The sequence below is a fragment of the Erigeron canadensis genome, chromosome 1 (genome assembly GCF_010389155.1).
Source record: "Erigeron canadensis isolate Cc75 chromosome 1, C_canadensis_v1, whole genome shotgun sequence".
NCBI lineage: Eukaryota > Viridiplantae > Streptophyta > Magnoliopsida > Asterales > Asteraceae > Erigeron > Erigeron canadensis.
Window position 1 is genome coordinate 5,187,029 of NC_057761.1, and position 12,089 is coordinate 5,199,117.

Genomic DNA, 12,089 nt, shown 5'->3' on the forward strand with positions numbered 1-12,089 from the left:
AGTCGTCACTATGTTTGTAATCCGTAAACATAGTGATGTAGTCATACGGATTCTATCATTGTAATCATATGACTAATAGTAATAGAGAATTACACTCGTTATATATCATCTCGATTTTGTTGTATTTGTGTGTATATTACTGCCTTGTGATCTATGGGTATTTATGGATTCCGCACATCTATATCCATAGAGATCTCATGATTACAATCCTACCATGCACTTTCATCTGGTATCAGAGAGAAGGGGACGCAATTTATGCTTCTGTCACGAGATCTGATCGTCTGAAAATAAATCGAATTATGTTTTCCTCCTTCCACGCTTTACAGAGTTAAAGCCTTGTAACGATGAAAACAAGATCTAGCTAGTTTCACATGTTGTGGTAGACCCAGATTCGTGGCCTTTCAAGTTGGGGACGAATTAGGGTTTCTAGAGAAGAAGAGCTGCTGTCGTTCGAAGAAGATGCTTATCAGGAAGATTCGTGACCTGGTAGGATTACGACCTCGCGATTGGCCTTCTGAATTGCAACTTCGTAATTAGCCATCTAGTTTACAACCTCACAATTAGGTTCTTGAATTGCGACCTCGTAAAGAACATGTAAGATGCGACCTCCTATTTGCTCAGAAAATACGACCTCACATATACAAGCAGCAGTAGTTCTAGTTCTCACAGAAGAGGAGTTCTTATGCGTTTCAAGTTGTTTAATCAGAAGACTTTGATCACAGTGTCGAAGAAAGTTATCTGAAGAAACATAGGGTAAGTTCCCGAGAGAAGACTCTTATGTTGTTGTTGTAAAAAAAAAAAAAGTCTTTTGGCGGGACAAAATTTTTTTGCCCAGGGTCTTAAAATGGGATGAATCATGAAGATTTGAAGTTTGGTAGCATTCGGAAAATTTTAGGTCAATTTTCATCCGTTTTTGACGCGGATTTGGCGAAATTTTTTAGGAATTATCAAATTTTTCCTATGATCATGATATCCAAAGTTTACATGGAATTCAAAGTTTCATTAGAACATATTTTGGCGGCAAAAATTTGGAGGGAAATCTGAAGTACCTTTTATACCCTATCTTGACATAAAAAGACCTCATTGTATAAGTATAAAGGAGATGTCAAATGAAAGACATTGCAAGTATTTAAGATAAGGACACAAATTGGGCTTTGATGTGTGAAATCTAGTCTTAAATTTATAAACAAGAAATACCCTAGAACTGACTACGACACACTCTCGGGCAGTGGACCCGTCCGTATGCAATATAGACTAAAGTAAGTCCAGGTTCGTTCCACAGAGACTACAAAGAACTAGCGAGTTTTAAGTAGTTAAAAAGAATTTGGTTTTTAAAGACACCACGTCATCTTGGTTTTTATTTGAAAAGTCAGTTTGATTGAAAGAGTTAGAAATTCCGTAGAATTTATCGAAAAGAGAATTGTCATATATCAAATAGAATTAAAAGATCATCCACTTCGACTCCATGACACACATTATTTAGTTTGCATCTATGTTAAAACCAATTCAACTTGTTGATTTTATAACGCGGTTAAATAAAGAACTCCATAGTAGCGCTCCTAGCTTATTACTCTACCCAACCCATTAACCAATCTTTCGACCCCTAAGTTCCGATGACCACCTTCCCTATCAAGACCTACTAAATTGACGAATTTGTATTGTTATTGTAAACAATCTTGTCTATCGATTTTACCAAACCGTTAACACTTTGAATTCTATTATCTATTGTTGTTTATTGTCTTGTTACCACAAGTCAACACCTATTAATTGTACCCAATTAACTAGAACAATGTACTCTTAAACTTAGATACCTCTAAATCATTCATACATCATCAACGAATCAATAGATAAGAGCACAAGAACTCAAAACATTAAAATTACGACAAAACGTTTAACTATCAACTTGAATTCTTAAAATCATGCACCCTTTATTCATTGCGTCACTTCATCTTAGTAGATGATAAAACACTTAGCTACACATGACAACACAAATAAAACTAACAATTATTATATAAATAAAATCCATAATAATAATGTTAAATAATAAAGTCTTGTAATAATATTGCTAAAAATTAAAATAAAGAAAGTAAAACAAGTTCGAACGAGAGTTCTGTTGTTGTAGTCGAGTTGCTTGCGGCTGACCCTCTCGAAAACCAACTCCACCTCCTGCCGACCTCCTCAATTCCTTATTTTATTCGATGATAGATTGTCTCTCTAATTGGCTGCATGCATATATTATATATAGGGATAGTCTTCTTGGAGCCCACGTATGAAACAAGAGTCGGTTTGGAACTTGGAAGCTGACATTAATTGGAAAACATGTAGTTGAATTTAGTCCAAATTGGGCTAATTTTCTCGGCCAACTCACAAAATTATACCAAAACTGGGCTAGCCCACTTTTCTTCTTTTCTTTGCTTCCAGCCCATAATTTGTGAACTTCACTTTTATCTTTTCTTCTTATTGATTTCGGCTGTTCACTCACATGAGCACTCACATGCACCTTGCTTCTTTAATTGCATAATTATATGATAGGTATTTTGGTTTTTGCTGTTCACATGATCACAAGTCCAGCCACCATAGTATTAAGTCTTGTACTTAATATTTATGCAACACAAATAATATGTGTTACATTATTATTTTTTTTATCTTCAATCATCATTTTCTTCATAACTCATCTTCATTTAACTCACTTTCGTCATATATCATCTTATAGACCTATAGTTCAATAAAACACATATTAAGTATAAAAGTCTATAAAAATGACGATAATCCAAATATAAAAGATACAATATCGCATAAAATAAATATGTATAAAATAGGCGATATCAGGCTTCTATCCAGATTTGTTGCAGAGAAACCAGTTTATTCACTTTCATATTTATATTGGTTTTTGGGCAAGAAATCTGAAGTGCGTGAGTTTACAACGATATTATTAGGTCATTGAGGTACTCATTGTACAAAGTGACAAATGATGTTACTTTATGTGACACCCGTAAGTCGACCACGAAAAATTCTGTTTCAAATTTAAAATTTTAAAAACGAGAATACGACCTCGTATTGTTAGTCGACCTCGTAATTGTAAAATGACCTTGTATTTTGGTATCGACATCGTATATGTGATACGACCTCGTAATCTAATTTTGGCATCGTATTTTAGACCTAGCATCGTAATTTAGTCTCACATCGTATTTACGTGTCCGGCATCGTATTCTTTGGTAAGCATGGAAACCTTACATTTTACCCTACATATAAATGGTCTTATTCTTTCACAAAACCCTCATTCCATCAACTTAGCCTCCAAGAAAAACACACACAAACCCTTACTACCTCCCTTTTGCTACCCCAAATTGCTACCTCACTTTACTAACTCATTTTTACTACCTCACCATTACTACCCCATTTTACATCAAGTTTTATAAAATCCAACCTTATTTTGTTTAGATTTAGCTTTAACAACATTGTTTTTACGTCCTAAACATCTTTACAAACACATATTTTACAGATTCAAGGTATAAAATCAAAACTTAATTTATGCTCTCTTTTTTGGTATTTTCGGTTTTTCTTTGAATACACACACTACACCCACCAAGTAACAAACTTTTTACGTCCAAAACGTTCAGAATCATATATTCCAACTCTTGTCAAAGTCTCATGTGATTTCGTTAACAAAATCTTGAGATTTAAGAAATTTTTATATACTTTTTATAAACTTTGTTTAAATAGGTCTTCGAGTTTAAGTCCGTTCTAGAGATTCCGACTTTAGTATTGTTTTTCTATCATATTTGGGGGTCTAAAAGTACAATCTGATGATAAAAACACATCTTAGATTGAAAGAAACGATTAGGGTTTTCTAGAACAAAATTTGGGGAAAAACAGCCCAGTTTGCGACCCCGTCGAAATGTGACCTCGTATTTCCATTTGCGACCTCGTATTTCAAATGTGATCTCGTATTTCATTTGAGACCTCGTATTGCAAATGTGACCTCGTATTTCAAATGTGACCTCGTATTTCAAATGTGACCTTGTATTTCAGTTGTGACCTCGTATTTCTAAATAAGACCCCAGATTTACTAGCCTCTCAAATTTAGCCTCTTAAATCTAGCCTCTTAATTTCAGTTTTGTCTTTTAGTGAAATAAGACCCCAAATTCAATTTAAGACCTCATTATTCAATTGAGACCTCGAATTTCGATTACTACCTCGGATTAGTCAACTTTAGTCAACTTTGTTCGGTTTAGTCAGCTTCGGTCAACTTTAGTCGATTTGTTCAACTTAGTCAAACTCATAATTTGGTCAACTTTGGTCAAACTTGTAAAATGTGGTCAGAGTCAAACTAGTACGCTTTGGACAACATGGCCAACTCTTGGCGACACATTATGAGCACGTTTACCTATATTGAATGAATACTTAATTGTGATAACTTGTAACAGATTGTTGCGTATCGGTTACTTGCTTTCTGATATCTTGCGTAGCTTAAGCTTGTTGTTACCGCTCATGTGAGTTTCGTAGCCCCTCTTTTTGTATGTTTTGGAGTGGAAGGATACTTGTGCCTTTGTGTCTATCATCATTTATGGCTATTTGACTGTACTGTATGATGTGCTGACGCGAGTCCAGAAGACGTTGTCGGAAATCAACGGGCCATGGTCAATAATAAGGGAAGTGGAGATGAGATGGAATGAATGGAAAGTCAAGACTTGACCAGATACACAAGTATAAGGCAAATATGACTGGGTATAAGTCCCAACTATTACTAGATGGGTGCTGAAGACACCTCTATGTCGATGGTGAGTGAACTTTGCAACACAATCAATTAATCTGGATATGACCAGTTTAGATTGATCGTGTACCAGGTTAACTGGAGTAAAAGTATTAAGGTGTCAGAATACGTAAATTAATACAATGCAATAATATAAATGACAAGTATATAAACTGGTGAGACAATATGTAAATTTCAAGTGTATTTTATTTATTTGATTGTTTAAATAAAATACAAGGTTGTTGCGGAACCAAGATAATACATGAATGTAAATATCCTAACAACCCATGAATTACAATTGATCTAAACTTGGAAATTCTCCTAAACAATCGAAACACTTAGAGTTGTGAAATGTTCCTTTTTGAGATTGAGAAAATATTGCACAAGTTCACCAATATTGTAGAATATATGTATTTGCAAAGTTGTTAAAAATGCTTGTGCAAGGACCTCTATTTATAGTCGAAGATTGAGCATGGGGATCTCAACTTCGACGTACAAATATGGTTGACAGCACACAAAAGTATTGTTTAAATAATCCTTTGTGTGTGCTAAATAAAGTAAGACAAAAGTTTACTTTATTCAACCACTCTACATCTTTGCACCTTTATCCAGAGACAATATCATTGTCCGGTTAAAAGGATGTAGAGTAAAAAGGTCCTCCTCGTAATCAGTGTAAAGCTTTGTAAGAGCATTTACACTGGAGGATTCTCCAGTTGATTTATCTGGTAGATTGTCAACTGGGCTTCGCTGCCATTGCCAATCTCTGTCTTCCATTTGTTGTCTTTGACTTCAACTGGAAGATCTTCAGATTCTAGTCTTCTGATCTCAACTGGAGGAAGTCATTAGTTGCTAAACCTGTACAATGCAACTGGACTTCTAATATTTCGGACAATTCCGCATGCTCTCCAGATGTCGCTGGAGAGCTCCAGTTTGGCTTAAACTGGACCTAACACTGGGGTATCGAACAAGGAGGCGGTGAATTGAAAATCTTATGCGAATTATAATGATGATGCAATGCAATTTGTTAAATTTAAAAAGAGATATTTTTTATTTATTAATTAAACTACGAAAACTAGATGCAAACATAAACTAAAGCAAGTAAAACAAACACACAATCAATATTTCACACCAGTACTTGGCTAGACGGAATCCTCCCATCTCATGGTGACCATGGTTTACTAAAAATAAATAATATAATCCGTTTGGTTAATAGTGACTTAGAAATCATTGACCTTTACTTGAGAAATGGCGTGACAAAATATCCAACTCAATTAACTAGACGGTCATGTACGATAAAATATTTAGACATTAAAATCACTAGAAACGGTAAAAATGAGTATTGCGGTCACAAGTATTCCCCACTCCCACCGTTTAGCATGAAAAACGACTCAAGAGGCTTAGATTAAAATACAAGTTGGTGTCCCTTTATGTACCCAAACCAAGCTAACAAGTTATAAAAACATTTAGACGTTCATTTTTTAATGCAATTACAACCTATTAATTTATAAATCTTATTTGACTAATCGACTCCAAAAGCAACATATGGTTTTACGTTCATAAACACCATGGTGAAAAATCACCAACATATACAAGTTCAATCAAACGGTCATTTGCAAAGCACTAGTATATATCATGTTATCATAATTCATCAACTAGTCGAAATATGACTTTTAAAGTCAATAATCTCAAAATCACAAATAATCAACCTTTCAACCATCAATTAAACAATGCCATGACAAAGTGGGTCTCATTTTAATGCCTAGCCAAACACCATATTACACTACTCACAGATCATATCAAAGAAACAAACATAAATAGCTATATTATCATATAAAATAGTCATGTTGTTTACAATGAAATAAAATAGAGTAGAGAAATACAACCCTTAAATGCAAAATCAAATCAATGGATGAGATGGATGGCAATCTTCATCTTCTTCGACCCTCACAATGCTCCAAGACCCAAAATCCCCAAAAAGTGATGAATCTTTACTTTATAGATGAAAATAGTTGATGGATTTTGTAAAGGGAGTGATAGAGATAAAGATGGTGGATGATTTTTAGATGATAATGGATTGATGGTGATTTAGATGATGATTTGATGATGAAGATGAGGGTTTTTGGTGAATGGTTTTATGTGATTGATCGGATGGGAGTAAAAGTGTGTAATAAAAATATCAAGTGTGGTCTCTCAAATTATCCAATCCCTCTTCCTTTTTTGCTGCTACTCGTTTTATGTTGTTCTCCAAAAAAAAAATTCAGCCACATATATATTTGAGTGATGTTGTGATCTCCTGATTGGCTGGTCAAAATGTCAGAGGATTAGATTGAGATTGAGGTGTGACATGGTGGCTCGACAGGTGAGGATGAGGTCAACAAAATGAAATGAATGAAATGAAAGTAAATTCCTGTGACTCTCTTTTGCTCCACGTCTGCTGCTTCTTTCTTTTCTTTATTTGACTCCATATTCAAAGTGAGACATTGGGCTTCTAGTAAATTTCAGTTGGGTTCATTTCTTGTATGTAGATACCACGGCCCAAAGAAATAAAAGGTGGTGTCTTGTTTTGTTTTCATTTTTGTAGGTTGCTCCAGCCAAAAACAATTGAAACTTATATGATAATTGTTGAGCTGCTGTCTTCAGGCTCTTGTCACTTGTCTCAAACCTTATGTCTTGAATTGAATTTGTCAATAATTGAACCCGAACACTATCAATTCACTTGTACACAACTTTAATCACATTTTTGATCATCAAAGCAACGTTTTAGCTCCAAATCACCATAATCATACAAGTGACCTACAAAAATTGCTTATACAAGTAATAAGGCACTAAAAACACATAAAAATTGACATAAAATTCATTCAAATAACATATCTTAGCCTAAAAATAAACATGTCGAATATGTATAAATTGACTAATATCATGTGCACTGTGATACTTGATACTTGTGGTGGAGTTTGAGATGCTTGATACTTGATATTTATGGTGGAGTTGAAGGCACCAGATACTTGATACTTGCACCTTAGGCCTAGTATACTGTAAGTGTTGGTGGCATAGAGATACTTGATTCTTGCTATCATAAGTAAGCTGATGGCCATATTGCTATGTGGATCTTGATGATATTTCGACCTGGCACATAACTTGATACTTGTTTACAAAACCTACGAACTCACCAACCATTGTATTGACGCTTTTGAGTATCCTTTAAGGTGAGCATGTGAATCGTATTAGAGGTGGCTAAGGAGCATAGCATGGTGACCTGTAGCAGACCAGACTAGGGTTTTGGAGCTGCATATCTTATGTTTATGTTATGTTTGCTATATGTTTAGATTATAGCATTATGCCTATTCGTTATTCCCCTACGTGGGAGTTTATCTATGTTTTATTTGAATCTTGACTTTATGTTGGATATTTGTGTTTGGATTTTATGAAATGCGTGTTATTTAAGTATTCAAGTAGCTACTCTACGTAATATCCATGACGCGTGTACAATGCGTCGCATCCCGAGTTTTCCGCCTTAGTCGGGGTGTGACACTTTAACTTTCAAAACGCTCAAGTAGTATAAGGGAGTGAAAGTTGTTGTCGAAGTATCTTTATGATGAAGTTGGTTACTTGGTGTTCAGCATTTAAAGATCGATCCTATTCATATTCCAAAGATTTATAATTGGGCAATTTACGTGCGATTGCAGAGTTATAGATATTCGCGGGTCATATAACGAAGGGGAGATCGGATAAGAAAGGCTTCGCGTAATTGGGAGACTTATAAAGGTATTGAGAAAAGGGTGACACTGCCTGTGAAATAGGATTCATGTTTCTACAATTTGTGATTCAAGCTACAAAGTTTCTGGTTTTCATAAGAGTTAACTAGTTCAGTGTTGATCGTTGGAAATTCAACATCTCTATCATATGCCGATTAGGCAAGGCAAGCAGAGAATTGAGTGTGCTTAATTTGGAGGGACTTATCATTGAGGGGGGGGGGACTACAACGAGATATGGTGCATTAGTTGACTAATATGACGATATAGAAAGTTTGGAGTTTGCTTTTCAAATTTGCAGTTTCGAAGGATCAAGTTTCAAGATTATCAACAGAATAGATATAGCAACGCCCAAGGGGGAGACTGTAAGTGCACGTTTTTGGTGTACAAATTATGGTCGTTGCTATATGAATTCTGTCAAGGCTGAAATACGACCTCGAGGATTTGCGAGCTCGTATTTATGGAGCAAAATACGACCTGCATGTGTATATGCGAGGTCGTAAGTGCTACCAGCCCATATCGTGAAGAAGCCCAGCCCGCGATTGATATTATGGTTTGTGTCATGTCATTATAAATACTTGTATAGGTTTTAGGTTTGAGTTTGACAAGGTTAGGCAAAGTTGGCCTAGCAATAGCTATTGTATCATCCAAGGATAGCAAGGTAGAGATATATGCCTTGTTACTCTGCCATTATCATGTAATTCTTAATTAAGCGTCACTATGTTTGTAATCCATAAACATAGTGATGTAGTCATACGGATTCTGTCATTGTAATCATATGACTAATAATAATAGAGTATTATACTCGTTATCATCTCAATTCTGCTTTATTTGTGTGTATATTACTGCCTTGTGATCAATGGGTATATATGGATTCCGCACATCTATATCAATAAAGATCTCGTGATTATGATCCTACCATGAACTTTCACCTATGGAACCTATAAGAGCGTTCAACATATTTACCATTTATTGCGGGTTCCCAAATTAAGGTGGTTGTAATTATATGGGGATATAGGTTCAGTTTTGTTAGAACCGAATTAGGAAGTATGCACAGAGAGAATTAGAAAAAATAAGAATAGAATAAGAATTGTAATTATGAGTTTAAGACATTATATTTATAATATCAAAACATACAACTTCGTGTTTAATCATGTGCAACATAAGTTCTTGTAGTTTTAATCACCTAATGAAAAACCTTATTGTATGTCTATAATAGTAAATACGTCCATCGTATATTTAGTTAACATAAAAATTTCAATTATCATCAATTATCATATCAGAAATGATAGATGATAATAGTTACAAAATAAATCACTTTCATATGTTACTTAAACTTGTTTTTTTGAAAAAACTAAATAACACGTAGATATATACATTCATAACCTTAATATTTAATTTTGAGTTATAGTTTTATCATGATTACATACCAACATAACATAATACTTTAATAACTTACATGATCTCTATCTTAAGTTTTTTCCTATTATCACTACATATGAAGCAAAAATGAATGAGTGTGATATCTCTATTTAATTACATAACTCATAATATCTTTTCCACCTTGTCCATTGGTTCACCATTACCAACACTCTTACTAACACAAAAAATAAAAAAAATAAAAAATCAACAATAGTATATTTATATGGATATATCCATTGCAACCCAAAATTAAAATGTGATTAAAGACATATCAACACCCAAAATAAAAATATACAGTACAAAGAAATAAACATTTAAAATAATTAGTCCATGAACATCATGAATCCCCAAATGCTTACATGAATTAAGTATATTTAAAAACAATATGTAAAAAGACCCAGACAGTAGATGATTTTAAACCCACAAAGCAGTTAACTATCCTTAAAATCTAGTCATTTCTTCACAAAGAGATAAAGCTATTATTATTAGAGAAAAAGGAAAGTGAGCATATAGTTTTTCTCTCACGCTAAGAGATAAGAAGTAGATATTTAGAAAGTTTTTTAGGCGGATGGATGACTTCTTGGTGTGGGTTTCTAGGTGATTATGGAAGAAAGTTTGAGATTTAGATTTATGGCAATGTAAGTGTGGATCTTAGGAGATTATAAGAAGAAAAAGATAAAAATAAATAAATAAATAAAAAATGGAAGAGGATTCCCTCAATTTATTTCCCTAACTTGAGTTAAGTTGGGGAAATCTTTACCCTTGAATAAAAATCAATGGCCAAGATTTAAAGATGATCTTTAAATCTTGACTCGTGATTTTTATCTAAGGGTCAATATTATCCTAACATGACTAAATTTAAAGAAATAGAGTAGCTTTTAGTTTGACTTGGGTCATGTTTTTCGTCCTATTCCGCAACGAGGTGGGATGTTGTTCCATTCGATACTAGTCTAGTACCGGTTGGTGATGAGCATCCATTCCGTGATTATTTCTCATATCTTTTGGTCGTGTTTTGATGCTTAAATGAGTTTAGAAATGTAAACTTTTGGTACTTAATTAAATGATATGTTATAATAGGTTCACAAGACGTGAAAGCAAAGGTAAACGCCTGAAGTCAACTTAATACGAAGCCACAGGACATTTGGACGAAGATTAGCAAGGTAAACATGAAGAATTTGAGGCCAACATGAAGCAAATGACCATGTGCTAGTATTTTGGGCATAACTTCTTCATAAGGACTCCATTTCTGACAACTAAGCTATCCACGGAAAGGAGACAGAAAGATCTACAACTTTCGTGTTGAGTACAAAGACCAGCACCACTCACCTGAAGCTCTAGCGCCGCTGGAAGTGATCCTGAAGCTCACCAACGCCTTTGGGACTTCACCAACGGCGCCTCTGGGACTTCACCAGTGCTGTCAGGACTCCACGAGCGCCGCTGGTGAAGTCGGTTGAGATCTAGAACTTTCCAAAAACCTATAAATACCCCCCTAAACTCTAAGAGCCGCACCATAATTACTCTAGATGACTTGAGGGCCGTTTCTAGGGTATTTTCACCATATCTAAACCCTCATAACACCCCCATATCATCCGGAAGATCAAACATTAATCCTTAACAACATCATCATCATAATCATCACTCGAGAAGGAGGTGGTCTTGTTCGAGAGGTTCGGTTGAGATAAACAAAGCAGGCAGCAGCCGTGACTTTGGATCTTCGAAGTAAACATCAACATCAAATAGCCACATACCTTTTAGTTTGATCTTTCTTCTTCATTATTCCATACTTTTATTATTATTGTTATTAGGGTTACTGTTGCAAGACTTATTTATTTACCGTACAATTATTATTATGGATCTTTTTGTATTAATGATTGTTCGTGCTATTAGTTTTGCTATGAGTAGCTAGATAGTTATGCATTTGCTTGGATAATATGATCATGTCTATGTAGTGATATTATTTGCTTATAGTTGTTTAACCGTTTTTTGTTTGACCTAGTTAAAGTAGGTTAGGGACTTAACATTAACAGGAATCCCGTTAAACTATAAAGGTTAGGTCATAAAAACAAACTTAGTTTATAATCTTAATTAGGGGACTTAACAAGAAGCTTACTTAAAGGGTTAGGTGACTTAACAGGAATCTTGACCATTTAGACCGGGAGACT

The 12,089-nt window shown here is 34.5% G+C and overlaps 1 long non-coding RNA gene across 1 annotated transcript; it reads right to left on the reverse strand.

The window, feature by feature from the left end:
* Nucleotides 1-1,890: 1,890 nt before the first annotated feature.
* On the reverse strand, nt 1,891-7,243 carry LOC122599243. Its single transcript, XR_006323895.1, has 2 exons — nt 6,637-7,243; nt 1,891-2,715 (listed from the first exon to the last, which is right to left on the reverse strand). It is a non-coding gene; the product is annotated as an uncharacterized LOC122599243 (long non-coding RNA).
* Between the last annotated feature and the right edge of the window lie 4,846 nt (nt 7,244-12,089).